Source organism: Lepidochelys kempii, chromosome 1 (genome assembly GCF_965140265.1).
Source record: "Lepidochelys kempii isolate rLepKem1 chromosome 1, rLepKem1.hap2, whole genome shotgun sequence".
Classification (NCBI taxonomy): domain Eukaryota; kingdom Metazoa; phylum Chordata; order Testudines; family Cheloniidae; genus Lepidochelys; species Lepidochelys kempii.
Window position 1 is genome coordinate 334,017,954 of NC_133256.1, and position 18,798 is coordinate 334,036,751.

Below are 18,798 nucleotides of genomic sequence, written 5' to 3' on the forward strand. Positions count from 1 at the left end.
CTATTAATCATGTTAGGCAGCAATTAATTATTTTGTTTTTCTGAACCATCTCCCCCATCAGATATATGTGACAGAATTCAGAAAACATCTGCATGAGACAGGGTTAGACACAATGTGAGAATCTGTATCCACTAGATGCCATGTTCTAAATATGGATTTACACTAACATTGCTCCACATCGGTACTGGGGCAAATGTCTCCAAAAGAGCATCTTTAGTCTCAAGCACAGAGGCAATTCTGACTTAGAAGGAGTTAAGCAATGGGAGACCATTTATCTATTGTTAATGGACACCCTCAGCATTGCTTCTTAATGGACAATTTCAGCCTAAGCATCCTTATACTTCCTATACCTGAGCCACCTTTAGAAGAGATCCTAAGTGAAGGGATATTAGACCAGTGACTTTCTTTTCCATATAATGACCCCTTTTATATTAAAGTACTTTCAGGACCCTCTACTCCCATCTCACCATGAAGAAAGTGATATTGGCTGTGACTGCCTGAAACCTGTTTGTGACGCCCCCAAAACACCACCCTGTATTAGTCCAACCTTTCAAATATCGCAAGTAGTGACAAATATTTACCACCCTCACAGGAGAAACTGGACATTTTATGAACAGAATATGAGAACCCCCTGCTCAAAGCAGGACACTAACACTTTATCCAAATGAACTTTTGAGGCATGTAAATTGAGATGTAATCAGAGAAGAGTTAGCAGCATTGTTGTACACATCTTGCCAAAAGGGAAATAGCTAAACATTTTCCACTTCCCCCACATAGTGTTTTCTCTTCAATGCTCTCAACATGCTTTAAGGATTACTAAGACACAACATCCCATGAGGTAGGTACCCACTTATTTTTGGATGGCAACCAAAGTACTAAATGGATGGGGTGAAATGCATGTCATCAGACCTAGTCCATTATCTTTCCTGCCTTTCTGCACACAAGCCAAGACCGTATGCTTTTTTTCTCCCGACCCATTCTGCCTCACCCAGCCCAGCTTCCCTTGTTATAGCTCATAAGGTTTCATGGCCATTAAAATATTTGGCTTGTGTGAGAACATGCAACAATCCACAACCAATATACATTCATTGGTCTGTTCATTTTCGCTCTCAGATACCAAGTTACTTTGCCCAAAATCTTCAAATTCGGGTTCCTAAAGACAGCACCTAACTCATACTTAGGCACATAAATGAGGAGCCTGATCCACACCTCCCATTGTGTAAAGGGCTCAGTATAAACATGTTTGTACCAGGATCATAGAATCATAGAATATTAGGGTTGGAAGAGACCTCAGGAGGTCATCTAGTCCAATCCCCTGCTCAAAGCAGGACCAACACCAACAGGACCAAGGATGATCAGCATAGAGCCTATTAATACTGAATGTTGTGTCATGGGGAAAGGATGCATTCCTAATAGATTAATACTGTAGTGCAGATGGCTGGTTTAGAGAGCCCTTCACCCAGATGATTTTGTAAACACTTCCCCCTGCCAAATTGGCATTTTTTCAGTTCTACACAATGTGGTGTTCTGCTGCTCTATAAACATATGCCAATGCCAAAATGCCTTGTCTGAGGGATTAAAAAAGGGCTTGGATGTGGGAAGAGAACAGGAAGCGTTCAAATTAGCAGGGATCCATTGAACAACTTCCCGATAAATAGGATACTCTCTCACGCACATTCCAAAATACACTGTATGGAAGGCAGCACAGATGTAATCCTAGCAGAGGGCAGACACGCTACATTGCAGATAATCTATGAGACAAGCACAGCTAAGGAAGGGCAGAGACATTACCAAATTCTGATGTTCACTTTGAGACTCTAGAGATATCCCCCTTGTTTATGGTTCTCTGCGCTGAGAACGAGAAGGGGAGCAAGATCCATCTGGGAAGGACATGGCAAGGGAAACTGGTGGTAAACCCTTTGTGACATGCTGCTCAGAGCTACCAAGTATCTCAGGAAATGCCCTCCCATTCCTAGGAAAGGCCTCACCTGCTGGCAGTGTGACATCTTATTGGTCAAAGGAAAATGTTTGAAATACTCACCAAACTGGGGTAGGTATTTGTGGATGGACTGACCAATGATAGCTGACTCTTTATGGATATTCTGGAGAACCATGAGAAGTGCTTGTTGCTCTGTCTACACACCCTTCTGCCTCCCTTTTATTGCGCACATCAAGGACAACATCCTCTGATTGGTTTTATGACTTTCCTCCTTTCTGTTTCTCCACATCCACAAGATCCAGCACATCCACCCGTCGAAGGGCTGGTGTTGTACAAAAGTTGCTACTGGGGCTCTGGAACTCTGCAAATGTAACTCTAGAGAAGGAAGAGGCTGCAAATCTGTCAATGATTTGGGAGATTGGGTGCTGTATTCCTGGAGGGTCCTTCTCACCTGCCATTAAGTGGTCCAAACTCCCAGCCATCTTCACCTTTTAGCCCAGTGTTGTCACTCAAGTCTGAAGGTAAAGATTTGTGCCTTACATTAGGAATTGGAGGAGATGTCTTCAATGGGGAAGTCAGGGGATACTCTTGGAAAGGAGCAACCACAGAAACTGCAGGAGTTTGGGGCAGCTGCACTGGGAATGGATTGCTTGACCAAGAAAGGAGTTTCTCAATAATCTAATGGGATGTAGGGCTGAAGATTATGAGTGAAACCACTGTTGCAGGATCAGAAAAGTCTGTTGCTTCAGGAAGATGCATAGGGAGAATTGCAAAGCCCTGCAATGGGGTACAAGGCACATGAACATGCTGATGCACCATACCAGCCACTTCTGAAGCCAAAGATTTTCCTCCTTGGTCCTTGGAAGGGCCACGGGGGTTGTATCCTCTGAGGAGCTGCTTGGCCTGAAGAATATGATCCACACTAAAGAGACAAACCTAAATAGAGGAAAGCCACAAGTGAGAAAATTACCAAAGAAATGAGGTTGATAAAAATATTGGGCCAATTTTATTCCTGGTGCTTATTCTCTTGATTTCCCATTGTATCAAAGATGAATTTGGCCCACTCTCAGACTAGGTCTGGATCATAGAATCATAGAATATCAGGGTTGGAAGGGACCTCAGGAGGTCATCTAGTCTAACCCACTGCTCAAAGCAGGACCAATCACCAACTAAATCATCCCAGCCAGGGCTTTGTCAAGCCTGACCTTAAAATCTTCTAAGGAAGGAGATTCTACCACCTCCCTAGGTAACGCATTCCAGTGCTTCACCACCCTCCTAGTGAAAAAGTTTTTCCTAATATCCAACCTAAACCTCCCCCACTGCAACTTGAGACCATTACTCCTCATTCTGTCATCTGCTACCACTGAGAACAGTCTTGATCCATCCCCTTTGGAACCCCCTTTCAGGTAGTTGAAAGCAGCTATCAAATCCCCCCTCATTCTTCTCTTCTGCATACTAAACAATCCCAGTTCCCTCAACCTCTCCTCATAAGTCATGTGTTCCAGTCCCCTAATCATTTTTGTTGCCCTCCACTGGACTCTTCCAATTTTTCCACATCCTTCTTGTAGTGTGGGGCCCAAAACTGGACACAGTACTCCAGATGAGGCCTCACCAATGTCGAATAGAGGGGAACGATCACGTCCCTCGATCTGCTGGCAATGCCCCTACTTATACATCCCAAAATGCCATTGGCCTTCTTGGCATCAAGGGCACACTGTTGACTCATATCCAGCTTCTCGTCCACTGTAACCCCTGGGTCCTTTTCTGCAGAACTGCTGCCTAGCCATTCGGTCCCTAGTCTGTAGCGGTGCATGGGATTCTTCCGTCCTAAGTGCAGGACTCTGCACTTTTCCTTGTTGAACCTCATCAGATTTCTTTTGGCCCAATCCTCTAATTTGTCTAGGGGCCGCTGTATCCTATCCCTACCCACCAGCGAATCTACCTCTCCTTCCAGTTTAGTGCCATCTGCAAACTTGCTAAGGGTGCAATCCATACCATCCTCCAGATCATTTATGAAGATATTGAACAAAACCAGCCCGAGGACCAACCCTTGGGGCACTCCATTTGATACCGGCTGCCAACTAGACATGGAGCCATTGATCACTACCCGTTGAGCCCGACAATCTAGCCAGCTTTCTATCTACCTTATAGTCCATTCATCCAGCCCATACTTCTTTAACTTGCTGGCAAGAATACTGTGGGAGACTGTGTCAAAAGCTTTGCTAAAGTCAAGGAACAACACGTCCACTGCTTTCCCCTCATCCACAGAGCCAGTTATCTTGTCATAGAAGGCAATTGGGCTAGTTAGGCATGAGTTGCCCTTGGTGAATCCATGCTGATTGTTCCTGATCACTTTCCTCTCTTCTAAGAGCTTCAGAATTGATTCCTTTAGGACCTGCTCCATGATTTTTCCAGGGACTGAGGTGAGGCTGACTGGCCTGTAGTTCCCCAGACCCTCCTTCTTTCCTTTTTTAAAGATGGGCACTACATTAGCCTTTTTCCAGTCGTCCGGGACCTCCCCCGATCGCCATGAGTTTTCAGAGATAATGGCCAATGGCTCTGTAATCACATCCGCCAACTCCGTTAGCACTCTTGGATGCAGCACATCCAGCCCCATGGATTTGTGCTTGTCCAGCTTTTCTAAATAGTCCCGAAGCACTTCTTTCTCCACAGACGGCTGGTCACCTCCTCCCCATGCTCTGCTGCCCAGTGCAGCAGTCTGGGAGCTGACCTTGTTCGTGAAGACAGAGGCAAAAAAAGCATTGAGTACATTGTTTTGAAACACCAAGACAGCAACATGAGTAGACAAACAGGATATGCATGCTTGTCTGAAATGTTGTTTGTACCTGAACTGCCCATGTACTCTGGAAAGCTGAAGTCCGACTGCCCTCCCCAGGGGAAAGCCGAACTCTGCGTCTGAGGCGGCTGAGGTTCCATGGTTTCTGTTACTGAAGGCAGTGCATTTGTGGCATGCTCCATAGCAGATTCGGGTGCGGTTCTTTCGCATGTCCTAGCACCTGAAAAAATTCAGAGACTGGCTTAATCTTCTTTACAGTGTAAATTAATATATCTGATATATAGCTGTGGCACTGCACTGATTTATCCTGTGGTCTACCAGAAAGGGGGAAAAACGAGAGCCCCACGAGGACAACTGATGCATGCCTATGAGGGACATGACAGATGTGTGGAGTTTGTGTCACTGGGATGTTCACTGTGAGACGTTATAATACGAATAAAATTGACACACGTAAAATTTAAAGCAATGTTTCTACCTATGGGCTTTTGCCTTTTAGGTGGGTCCAATGCCAATTCCAAACCAAATCAAACTCCTACAAACCTTTTAGAGGTCACCCTGCTCTAAGATAGGCTTAAAATAGTCTTAGCTGTTCGGTCCCACAGAATGACAGCTCATGATGCTGAGATCCTCCCAGGTGCATCTGCAGCACATCCAATAAACTCAGTAATATATTTAACTTTTCAGTTCCCAAAAGTGACAATGCAGCACAGAGAATTGTTATTGTACTACAACAAATGAAAATCACATTAAGCATTCAAAGACCTTGTGTGCTAGGGATGATTAAAGCAAGCCACTCTAAAAACACATCTGGAGATTTTATGTTCAAACAAAGCATTACTTGTCAGCTTTAATACCATGTGCTATATTTGACAGGTTTCTTACTAACCTCAACCACTGGGGAGCCAACACTCCCCATTTTCAGTTATATATTAGGCGATTGTATGTAAAATGCTGATAATTATATATTGCAGCTCATAATACATGATTTTAAGAGGTCCCTCAGTATTTGATGACTATGTAAATCTAAGGTAAACATAGAAGGGGTTTAGGTCATAGTGAAAATAAAGAATTATTTAGTTAAGCACACAGTATTCATGTTAAAATTCTGCATTCGTCTGGGCATTCTTGACAGAGTCATAGAAATTCATTGGCTACATTATAGTTAAGTTTTTCATCACCTCTGATTGCTTTACACACACCCCTCTACCACAGTATTTCTAATGGCACAGTCTGATATAAAAACCAAAAACATATGGGGGTGGGAATTACTAAAGAAATTAGAAATCTTGAGTTAGATTTTTTTTCTTGAATAGGGACTAGACAGTGAAAAAAACATATCTACACTGGTGGTCTAAGAGCATTTGAATTCACAAGCTTGTTTTCCAGAATTCGTTGTATGAAATGTTGTTAAAATTACCAAGCTAAATGTAGAAATCTTGGAGCTTACATTGGATTTCCAGGAGAGTCATCTGGAAAATTGAGTCTAATGGCAGGGGTTATACTGGCCCCTGAAGGCATTTTTCACTAGTGACAAAGGACTGATTCCATGAAAACTCCTTTGAAGATAGAGTAATTTTACTGAAGTCAATGGAACCACTCACATGAACAAGTGTGGCAGCATCCAGCTCAAAGCCATTTAGAAATGGTATTTGTTGGTGGGAAAAAAACAGGCATGTGAGACCAATACAGCGACTGTCTAAACTATTCACAAGAAGGGAGAGAGATGCTCGCTTGACCAAGGAGAGGTACAGTCAGAGTGGAAAAAGAAACATGAAAACCAAAAACTTCTGCCCAAAACAACCTCTTATTTTTGAGACAGAAACCACACAAGTGAAAGTTTCCACAGGTCTAATTGCTTGGAAAAGTAAGTTGTGCTAATAGGATGGGGAGACGAGGAGAGAGAACCAAAGTAATTCCGTGGGTCACAGTATCAGCTTGTTTAAATTGGCATAGCTACATTGAAGTCAATGAACGATGCCAATTTATACCAGGTAGGGAGCTGGCTTTGTGGTTGTAAGACCTTTTAGTGGAGGAACAGGATTAGGTGCCTCACTCCCTTGGGTACTTTTTGAAAATACCACCTAATGTCTTTTCATGAAATGTATACTCCTCATAGGTTTTACTACTGTATCCCAACTCCAGGAAGGCCACCACACATTCTGCACTGCTCACTGATTCAGATACACTGATCAACTGTTTACCCCAGGTGTTTTCTCATTACCATTCTTTTCACTGGATAGTCTCACTGGAGCATTTACCTTGCAGATCTGCTTGCACCAGCTTTGTGCCTCTCACCTGGAATGTTACTATGGATGAATACTGCCTGGATCATCTCACATCTGCATCTAATTTTGTGGATATGCTCCTGTAGCAGCAAGGGCTCTGTGCCCTCCAGTCCCTCCACTTGACACACCGGGTAGGGCAGGATTTTACAGCAAGTCCTGCAATTGTCTCCTGGTAGAAGAGGGAGATCCCAGAAGCAAACACCAACCTTGACAAAACAGAAGCCAAGTGACTCAGTCAGGATTTGAACAGACCAGCCAGCGGAACTCCATGCAGCACTCAGCTCCCAGTACAACAGGACCCACTGTTCTCTCTCCACAAGGTATCAAGAGAACCAGCAGTAGGAGAAACAGCTCACTGGGCATGCAGGGGTTTCTGTGATGGTAGCTGAGGGAGCTGCTACCATGGCGTGTCTGATTAATCTTATCTGGTCATTCAAACAAGCTTGTGGGATGACCACTGGCCAGTACCTATGGGTGAACTTCAAGAGGTTCAGAGATCCCATTGCATTAAGCAACCAGATGAAGTCTACATGAACCTCTTAGGCCAACTACAACAATAGACACAAATGGTGGTATAAATTCTGACTCTGATTTCCAGTACATACATGGAAGAAGGATGGTAACTAGCTCTGACCTTTTCAGGGGAGGCTGAAGATGGGTACAATCACAAAAGCAGACACCTTCCATAACAGATAGAAATTTGCCATCAGAGGTATAAAAGCTATTCATGCATCCTTCGTATGAGAAAAAAAAACCTTCTGCTATTTTACTCCCTGCAGGCAGGTGACATTTTGCAAGGCTGATGTAGGAAAACAGGTTCCTCCTCTTAGACAGTTGGTCAGATTCTGATCAGGAGTAGAACTGGTAAAATAAACCCAAAATCCACATCTTTTTCTGTGCAAGTTTTCAAGCTGAATATTTATGTTGAATATTTTCAATTTTCACCAGGAAATTGAAAAAATAAATGTGTTTTGTTTCCCATTATAATTTTGTTTTTTGAATACTAAAAATTTTTGAGTTTTAGGTTTTGGATTTCTGGAATCCCCTCTGTGACGCACTGTACCTCAAAATATACCCTGTACCCACATATTCACTTCTGTTATATGATTATGATATATTTTGTACAAAGAATGCCTTGTAAGGTATCATATGGCAAGTCATGATTGGCTGAAACTCACTGTTCTGTCAAAATACGTATATCATCATTGTATGTTGAGTTATGAGATTTTGCTATATGGTTGTTATTGAAATATGTTGTGAGTCTGGGAGATGCCCACAGCTAGGTCTCCAGTAGCAACAAAGAGGTGACTCACACTCAGACAGGTCTTAAGTGACCATCACAGCCAGTGATTAGCAGGGGAATTGTAAACAAGAGATATACAATTCAATAAGGGACGGTTGCTCAAGCTCCATACAATGGGGCTAACTCTGTGACTCAGCAAGGTATCAGGAGATGTGATACTCACCTCCATGTTTGAGCCAGTATTTTTCCAGGCACATGATCTGCGGGTATAAAATAAGGGACAGTGGCATCATGAAATCACCGCTCTCTTCTCCCCCATGTACTCTGAAGGCCCCAAGAACGTTTGGAAGAAAAAGAATTTGAACTGGGGACATTGGTCCCAGGCTGAGCAGGGAATTTAGCCTGTCTATGAAGAACTGTGAACTGCTTACAATGCCTAACAGGGTGAGAAAAACTGCTTGAATCAGCTCTTGTTTAATCTGATAAAGTTTAGGATTTAGAATGCGTGTTTACTTTTCATTTCTTGTGTAATCATCTCTGATCTTTATGGCTCCCACTTATAATCATGTAAAATCTACCTTTCTGTAATTAATAAACTTATTTTAATATTTAATCTTAACCAGTGAGTTTGTCCTAAGTGCTTCGGGAATCTGCTCAGATTACAAAGGCTGGTGCATGTCCACTATCTTTTGATGAAGTGGCAAACTAATTAATGAGCTTGCATTGTTCAAGAGGGTCTTGAGTAGCGTAAGATGGTACATTTCTGGGCTGCAAGGCTGGGGGGGATTTGCTGGTGTCTCCCTGTGTGTAGTTCATGAAAGGCAGTGAGACCCTGCATGTAACTTTGGGTGTGCCTTCACATGCTAATGGCTGTGTTGTGAGAGAAGCCTGAAGGGAAGGCTTTTCACTAGCAGAGCAGTATGAGAGGTACCCTGATCCAGAGAGAAAAAGGGGGCACAGCATCCCACAATCCAGGTTGTACCAGGGGGCGTAGACCCACTTATTCTTCTGTCCTTTTAAAAATATTTGCTAACATCTATTCTACTGGAAGGGGACAAAGGCAGGAGGATTAGAAAGGGAGAGAAAGTGCTCACACAGACCCAATATTTCTTCTTGTACCTTGTCATTCTATTCCCCCCGCACACACACACACACTCTTCTGACATGTGAAAAACTGGGGCGGGGTATAAAAGGGAGAGAAATAGGAGGAGCACACACCCAACCATCAAAGCAAACAGGGGCATGCGCAGGGATGTAAATGTGACTACTTTGGGGGGGGCACTTTACACCCCAGCCCCCCCAGCCAAAGCCCCCGGGTCCTGCTGCCTTCCCCACCCCGTTGGCTCCCACTGACTCTCAGGGCTCCCCACCCATCCCTCCTGCACCCCACTGTCTCCCCGCATTGTCCCGGGCTCCAAACACTTACTAGAGGCTTTTGAGGAGGAATGGAGGGGGCTCAGCAGGATTCCTGGGCCCCTTCTTGCAGAAGCTTCCCTGATCTGGACACCATCTAATGGGGCTCGGTCGGAGCGTGAGCTGCAGTGCCTTTCCCAGGCACGTCTCTTCAGCCACACTCAGCCTGACTCCCACCCTGGCAGAAAGGGGGGAGAAGGAGTTCGGGGGAGGGAATCCCAGGGCGGGGGCCGGGGCAGAAGCTGTGGATGGTGGCAGAGATTATTTTGGGGGGGACTACACCCATCCTTGCCCCCCTTACACGTGCCCCTGAAAGCAAAAAAGTCACAATATGAAGCAAAACATTTGTTTCACTTTTAATTTTCCAAGGAAAAATTATCAAAAGTGACATTTTCCCATGATGATTTTGGTTTGATGAAACTCTACCTTTTTAGAAAATCTTTAATCAGCTCTAATCAAGAGTAAGTCCAATTAAGTCAATGGAGCCTCACCAGTGTTAAAACCAAGCTGAGCAAGATCAGAAACAGGCCCTAGTTTCATATTAGATATTTTTCTTACTACGATTTCTTTTTCTTCAGAATCCTTGACCTGTAGCATTATGTTCATTTTGCACAGTCATGAAAACACGAATTTAATCCATATCGCCATTTGCGTCATTATTCTGGCTGACCTAGAGCCCATGGAGTTACAACTGTGTAAACCAGTTCCAATTTCCTAACCCTGGAAATCTTTCAAGTTCATGCTCACAAACTATGCAATTTTTTTTGTTTTAGTGAAGCTGAAAGCACATTATCTAGGTACTAATGATTCCAGATGAACACAGGAAATGCAAGAGATTCACTAACATGATAAATAAAATAAAAGTTAACTTTGTCTCAGCAAGGGTTTGGTTTACGTCAAGCTTTGGATGTAGGTTTGTTGAATCAGTTCTTGTTTCAGAACAAATCAGTTAGTCCAACCTTTTATAATATCATCCCTCTGGCCAGCACTAGCAGAACTCAGGGCCTTGCAGTATCACTGTGAAATTTACCTGAGTCTGGGTATATTCTTAGTGTAACTTGTTTTGTTTACACTCTAAAACACCAGTCCAGAACACAGGGGGTCACAATTAGCACACACACAAATGCTTCCTTCAGAACTCTCAGCTCAAACACGTATACTAGTGCTGTCTTCTCAGGAAGCTATGCAGCCCCAAGAATTGACTCTAGCTGGAGACTAAGTCAGACAAACTTTTGCTGCTTGCCACAGTTTCTCCAAAAGAATGGACATCACAGAAAGCTTAACATACAGCACTTCCTCAAAGACTGTACACTACTTGCATGCAAAGAAAAATAATTTGTAAGAGTATGGAACGGCGCCATCTGGTGACTCCCACTATACCAATAAAATGGCAAAGCAATACTATAATCTGGAATTCATTTAAATGTGAAGCTTATTTATTCAGGTTAGTAAAACACTTGTTTTGTCCATTTTGTGCTGTGTTTCTCCCTTGGCATGGCTGCTGTGATTTTAGCTCTGTCTTTATTTATGACACACAAGAGTCCACAATATTCCACAAGAGTCCACAATAATCCTGGATTGTGGGTTGCTGTGCTCCCTTTTTCTCTCTGGATCAGGGTACCTCTCATACTGCTCTGCTGGTGAACAGCAGGTAAGAGCAGATGCAATGGTACTGTGAGATTTTGATAATCCTGTCATCATGTGTGTTTATTTGAAGCTACTGCATGGAGCAAAATAATGTTCAGTATTGTCAGAAGGGCGCAAAGAGAACTTTGTGCTGCTCTCAATGATTTCCAGATGTGATTTGCGGTACAAGCTACTACGTAGCTTCTTTGTGACTCCTTTATTGTTTTCCTGCGGGTTCTCCATTTATATGTCTGGGATAATCTGGCCACTCAAAAAAAACAACAACTTTATTCTTATGGCCTTGCTACATTAGCTGACACCCTCCTTCCCTTCCCTCCCCCAACCTCACACTCCCATCCAACCTTCGCAAACTCTTCTTCCTGCACCTATGTGAACCCCCAGTACACCTGTCACAGTTTCAGGGTAACTGCACCCACCTCCCCAGTGCCCAGTCAGGTTTCAGGTCTCCAGCCATCACCTGCCTCTGGGCAGGGACCCTTGTCCCACTCCTTTCCGACCAGTGGATTTTGAGTCTGCACAGCAACCTGCTTTACACTAGGCAGACTGGTTGCTGGGGCCATCATAAAGCCCACTGCCTGTACTTTGCTGTCTCACTGAAGGTCATGAACAGCATATTGCCAGCAGTTACAAGATACACACAGCTTTTTCTAAGCAAGCACAATTATTGTTGAGGTAAAAGATTTACAGAGAAAACATAGAAGGCAATAAAAGTTCCTATACACATGCTAAACACTTACCAAAGATCACACACCAGGGCCCTAGTAAGCCAAAGACTTCCCAACCCTTACGCAAGGATTGGGGGGGCCCCCTTGAACAGAATGTCCTGTCTTTTGCTCAGAAAGAATGCCGGAGTCCGTCCAGGCTCATCCTTTGATGCCAAAAGCCCTTTCTTTGTTGCCTGGTCCATGGAAAACCCATCCTGAACTAGTCTATAGAAGGCACTCCCGGGGGTGGAACTTCTCTGTTGTTATTCACTCTCAGTGACTCACCTGAATCACCTCACACTGTTTTTTAGCTCCCGGAGGGGCTGTGGTAACTCTCCCCCATGGAGCAGAACACAATCATACATAAACCATTTTGAAATGTAATCTAGTGTTCCCCAAAGATACTGCCTAGGGTTGCAATGTCTGTCTCAACACCTGTATCCAGTGTCACGCTCAGCCCATGGGAAAGGCATCCTAGTTTAGTTTTAAAAGTCTGAGCATTCGCCTCACTCCCCCAGCCTCCTTCCTTCCCAACCCTCCAACAGCCAGAAAGATTTGGGTTCCTTCTTACCAATCTTAGTTACTAGGAGGGATGTGGCTTCTCCAGCCCAAATAATCTGGTTCCTGAAGAGAAGAAGGTGAGGAATTTTAATTTACTACAGCCAGAACACTGTCTGCTCAGCCTATGCAAACTCCAGCCCCTGGTTTAAACAAGGAAGCCAAAGTAGAAGCCAGGGAGACATCCAATTTAGTCTTTGATGTTGCAATTGAGGTGGTAAAAGAAAACCCAAGTGTCTGGGGAAAACTAATGAGCCAGCATTTTAACATACAGCTGTTTCTTATATTCTCCTTTATACCAAACCATACAATTCCCTAGTCAGCCTAAATGTTAGCTTAGACCATTATATGCCACTAACCTGTATTACTGAACTCTACATAACCAACGTTACTGCTCACTGAGGAGTTCACAGACAGCTTCTAGAGGTCTCTCCTGTGTGATCACTGAAAACACACCACCACTTTTCAGTTTTCCAAAGTGATTAGTGACTTGGGGTGCCTGAGCCCAGGGCAAGACACTTCAAAAAGGGGCTTGGTATTCAGAAAGTGTTGAGCACCCACCTTCTGATAATCAGCCCCTTTAAGGTATCTCAGCATAGGGAGCCAACAATGGAAGCAATAGAATCACTAGTCACTTTGGAAACTGTAGGCTGCACACAGGAGACAGATCCCTTTCAGGTACTGCCATAGACCTGTGTCAGGCCTACTGAACAGGCCTGTTCTGTTATTCCAGGCATAGAGAAGTGGAAATACAGGAATTTTCTTTTATGAGGGAGAGGTTCTCTCCTGCGTTTGGCCCGGGTCCCCAATTTAAGTTAAGGGGTAGTAAGAAGTAGGTTTTCCAGGGTAGGGAAGAAGAGAAATGCTGCCCACACCAGCAGTGTTTCTATAACCTGCCTGTGAACTTTGAAATTAAGTGACATTATTCGTAAGCCTTAGTTATCTGGCATCGAGCAGCCCAGTGTCTAATAAACTAGTGTAAAAAACCCATTGCAGATTAGAAAAGGCAGTCAGAGCCCTCTACTCTTTACAACCCTTAGACAGACTAATCCAAGAAACATATACATGTTGTAAAAACTCTTATTACAAAAAAAATGTTGAAGGCAGCGCTGTAAAATAGTCAGATTTAAGGCTCTTTCCCAGCAAGCTGTTTTTAAGGGATAAAACAAATTGTATCTTATGTATATAAAGCAAACTGTCAAACGGGGGTGTTTTAACAAAGCTAAGTGAGATCTACAGTACAGCAATTGGTTTTAATAAGTTCATTTGGTGTTTGTCTCTAACTTACAAATCACAGCAGGTCAATTTGAAAAGGCAGATTGTCTTCATGACAGAAATAAGGGGCAGAAGAAATGCATGAAGAGACCTTCGTGTTCTTTTGAGGGTGCGGAGGAATCTAAAGGGTGCAGAAAAATATTGTGAGCTCCTCAGCTTGAGAGGGGAAATGTGGTCCTGTGCAGAGGTAATGTAGGGTGGGGGTGGGTCAAGCGCCCCTCCCAGATTGACCTGTCAGAGGCGGGAAGGGAAAGGGACTCTGTCCATCTCTCCCTGTTCCTCCCCCCAGCACCTTTGACTGCTGTCCCTGACAGCCAGGCAGGAAATGGGATGGGACCGCTTCTGCCTGAGAAAACCTGGCTGGGAGGCAGCAATGGCCTGCTACCCAGCCAGCTGCCAGCGAGAGTGGCCAAAGGTGCAGAGGGGAGGTGCAGAGAGAGAAGGACAGAGAGTTCCTCCCCACCACACACACAGGTCACGTGGGGCGGGGAGACCACTGTGGTCTCAAGCTGGGTGCAGGGTGGGTGGGTCACTGGGCAGGGGAGACACATGGGAAGCTCATGTCTTCTCCCCTTTAGATTGTGCCCCTTCTGTATAGGGAGGTACCAGTCATCTATGGTCCTGTGGTTAGAGCAATAAGTAGTTTGGGACTCAGAAGACCCAGGTTCAGTTCCCTCTGGGAGTCTGGACAAGTCACTTATTCAGCTGTGTTAATAATCAGTTGTTCATTTCGGAGGCTGAACCCATAAAAATTGAAAAATAAATCTTTTTATTTCATTTCCAGGGGTCTTTACTTTTTTTAAAAAAAATGTAATGGAAGTACCATGTGAAACAACAAGTCATCTTGAGTCCAAAAAAAATTAAAACATTTCATTAATGGCAAAAGAAAATGTTTTGATTTGGCATTTTTTTCCCAGCCGAAACAACTCAGAAAATTAGACCCGGAATCGCCGGATGTCTTGGTTGATCCCAATGTGCATTTTTCAGCCAAAAAAGTTTCATCAGAAAAATTTCGCCCGGCTGGAGTCACCTAGTGTGTCTGCACCTCAGTTCCCCATCTGACAGTGGTGTTGCAAGGATAAATACCAGTGAGAGGTGCTCAGAGGGTCATGTAAGTGCCGTAGAGAGGGAGGATTCACACTTTTGGAGATCTGGGGAAAACAAGACACTTCAGGGGGGATTGACAGGGAAATATTGTTTCCCCTCCTCTATCACCTCAGCTCATTCTGTTTGCTCAGCCCCTCATGAAAGAAGAGGGGCAACTGCAGCAAGTGATAGCTTTCCCCTCACTGCAAAGCCTCTAGTACCTATGACTGTTGAAGACCACAGCTCCTATTCTTTCCCTAGGGCTACTGCCTGCAGTTAACAGAATGATACCCTTCTGCCCTGAGAGGATCATGGATAGAGCAGGAGAGGAAGAAGCAAGTTATTCACCAGCCAGCTCTTAGAGCTGGTGGGGGATGAATGCATCCTCCTCTCCCTCACGGAGCCATCAAAATGGCTGCTAGTCAGAAAGGCAGGCTTTCAAGCAACGCTCTATCCCCCGATGCTCAGGTAGCCGATTGACACAGGTAGTGCTGCTGCTGAGCAAGATTCCCCTACTTGGGCAGTCATGAAGTTGCAAGGGAAGTTTTAAGAGGTCTTGGTGCATCCAATCGGAGTGGAGGGTGCATAGCCCCATGCTGAACTACACCCAAAAGAGGTGAGATCCCCACACAACACGCCACACTTCAAAGCCCTTTAACTTGTAACAATTATTTCATGCAGTCTCGCTGAATTTTGCACTCATCTGTGCAATAAACATTATCCTTACAGCATAAAGGAAGGTAAGAAGTGGGCTAGTGGATTCTGTACCTACTCAGTGTTGCCTGCTCTCCCCTTTTATCATGAGTCTAATAATATGTGGTATTTTCCTTAGAGCACTTGACTCCAAAAGTTTGGATTACATGAGAAACTCAGCTTCCATTAAAAAAAAAAGTTACTATCCCTTAAGGCTAAAAAGCCTGAAAACATGAACCCTAAAAACTTAAAAGACAGATTTAAAAAACACAAACCCAAACTCTTCTTTTTTTAAGGTTATGATTTTTAAGCCAACCTGGTGAGTCTGAAGCTTGACTCTTGATTTATTTTTAAAAACCCTTGGGAGTGGCATTAATATACTTTGTATGTAGAATTCTTCTGTTAGTGTCACTCATTGACCCTAAAACAACCTTTATTGGATTAAATCTGTCTATAAAATACAAGCTTAAAAAATTAGCAATGCATGATGCCAATGTCAGTACAAAAACCAGACTGCTGTGAATTCAAACATTCTAATTACTAACAAATGGAGATGCTGACAGGTTTGGACTATTCTGCAGGAAATTGACATAAAAGACCATTTTTGCATACAGGTGGCCTTGGCCTCTTATCTGTATTTACTCTGTGTGAGTCTTTCTGAATAGGTTCTTAGGTTCACATCCAAAAAAACATGCTCAGTTGTCTAGTTTTAGCTGCTACTTCAACTGCATGTCACCAGAGTAAGATCTAACCCAACAAGTTCAATATGGGGAAAAAAAACCACTTTAATCTAAAAAAACGTGTCAATTCTGAGTCAGGGTTAATCATCAAGGTTGACACCAGCCTTAGCAGTTTTTTGTTTGTATGTTGGGGAGAGTTTACAGCAGTATGAATTTAGCTCAGATAGTCAACCCTTTATTATAAACTTCCTTGCCTTTATGGTTTTTTTTAGATGAATACAAAATGCACACATACACAAACACACATAAATAACATTATCCCATTAGTGTTATCTGCATCCCAGATTTGGCAATGCAGTTTGCGTCTGTTACATTTTAAATGAAAGAAAGATTATCTGGTGAGAGCAGAACATGTCAGAAACCTAGGCTAAAAACCAGTCATGGAATCAGAGCCTCGACCTCCAGTATACTGTTTCCAGATGGAGCATTAATTTTCTGTATCTTTACATGGTATAAGACTGAATTGTTTGCTAAACCTTCCTGTCTCCTTCCTGGCAATAATTATTATTATTATTATTAATTTATTTATTTATTTTAATTCATTTTGATTCCACTGCAAAACTAAACAGCTTTCTTGCACAACAGACCTGTTAATTCAATTTGTATTGACTGAATGCACCCTGTGTTCACATGCCACACACTGTTGTACTAATCTTTGTAATAAATATGACTTGTGAGTGTCATTTGAAAACTCATAACTCACTGGTCAATAATATCCTGGTAAAATGTATGTAGTAACACTGTATGTAAAGTTATGAAATTCCCCATGTATAAAGCTGGAAATGGCCCAACTTGATTATCATACACATTGTAAGGAGAGCGATCACTTTAGATAAGCTATTACCAGCAGGAGAGTGGGGTGGGGGGAAGTATTTTTTCATGCTTTGTGTGTATAAAAAGATCTTCTACACTTTCCACAGTATGCATCCGATGAAGTGAGCTGTAGCTCACAAAAGCTTATGCTCAAATAAATTGGTTAGTCTCTAAGGTGCCACAAGTACTCCTTTTCTTCCCATGTATAAAGTTAAAGGCACGTGACCCCAATTAGGCACAACTGGGCAAGCAGGTCTTAAACAAAGGGATGTGTGATTACCTCAATTTGCATGGAAGCTGAAAACAGATTCCTCAGACACACACACAGAGAAAAGAAATGAGACAAAGAAAATCTGTATCTCAGCATACACAGGTGAAAAAACCCCAGCATGAATCATGGACTCATTGTCTCCTTGCTCTCAACTGAAAAGAACTTTATGAGGAGGACTAAACTATAAAAGTGAGGGGCAAACACCACAAGTGTTCTCTCGCCCTGTCCATTTCCCTCTTTGCACTTAAGACAAAAAAAGAAACGCCCTTGGACTTTGGAGGAGGTGGTCCTGACTTGAAGATTTTGGTCAATAATGATCACAGAATCATAGAATATCAGGGTTGGAAGGGACCTCAGGAGGTCATCTAGTCCAACCCCCTGCTCCAAGCAGGACCAATCGCCAACTAAATCATCCCAGCCAGGGCTTCGTCAAGCCTGTCTTTAAAAACTTCTAAGGAAGGAGATTCTACCTCCTCCCTAGGTAACCCATTCCAATGCTTCACCACCCTGCTAGTGAAAAAACTTTTCCTAATATCCAACCTAAACCTCCCCCACTGCAACTTGAGACCATTACTCCTTGTTCTATCAGCTGGAACCACTGAGAACAGTCTAGATCCATCCTCTTTGGAACCCCCTTTCAGGTAGTTGAAAGCAGCTATCAAATCCCCCCATATTCTTCTCTTCTCCAGACTAAATAATCCCAGTTCCCTCAGCCTCTCCTCATAAATCATGTGCTCCAACCCCCCTAATAATTTTTGTTGCCCTCCGCTGGATATTTTCCAATTTTTCCACATCCTGCTTGTAGTGTGGGGCCCAAAACTGGACACAGTACTCCAGATGAGGCCTCACCAATACCGAATAGAGGGGAACGATCACGTCCCTCAATCTGCTGGCAATGCCCCTACTTATACAGCCCAAAATGCCATTGGCCTTCTTGGCAACATGAGCACACTGTTGACTCACATCCAGCTTCTCATACACTGTAACCCCTTGGTCCTTTTCTGCAGAACTGCTGCCGAGCCATTCGGTCCCTAGTCTGTAGCGGTGCATGGGATTCTTCCGTCCTAAGTGCAGGACTCTGCACTTGTCCTTGTTGAACCTCATCAGATTTCTTTTGGCCCAATCCTCTAATTTGTCTAAGTCCCTCTGTATCCTATCTCTACCCTCCAGCGTATCTACCATTCCTCCCAGTTTAGTGTCATCTGAAAACTTGCTGAGAGGGCAATCCCTGCCATCCTCCAGAACATTAATGAAGATATTGAACAAAACCGGCCCTAGGACCGACCCTTGGGGCACTCCGCTTGATACCGGCTGCCATCTAGACATGGAGCCAT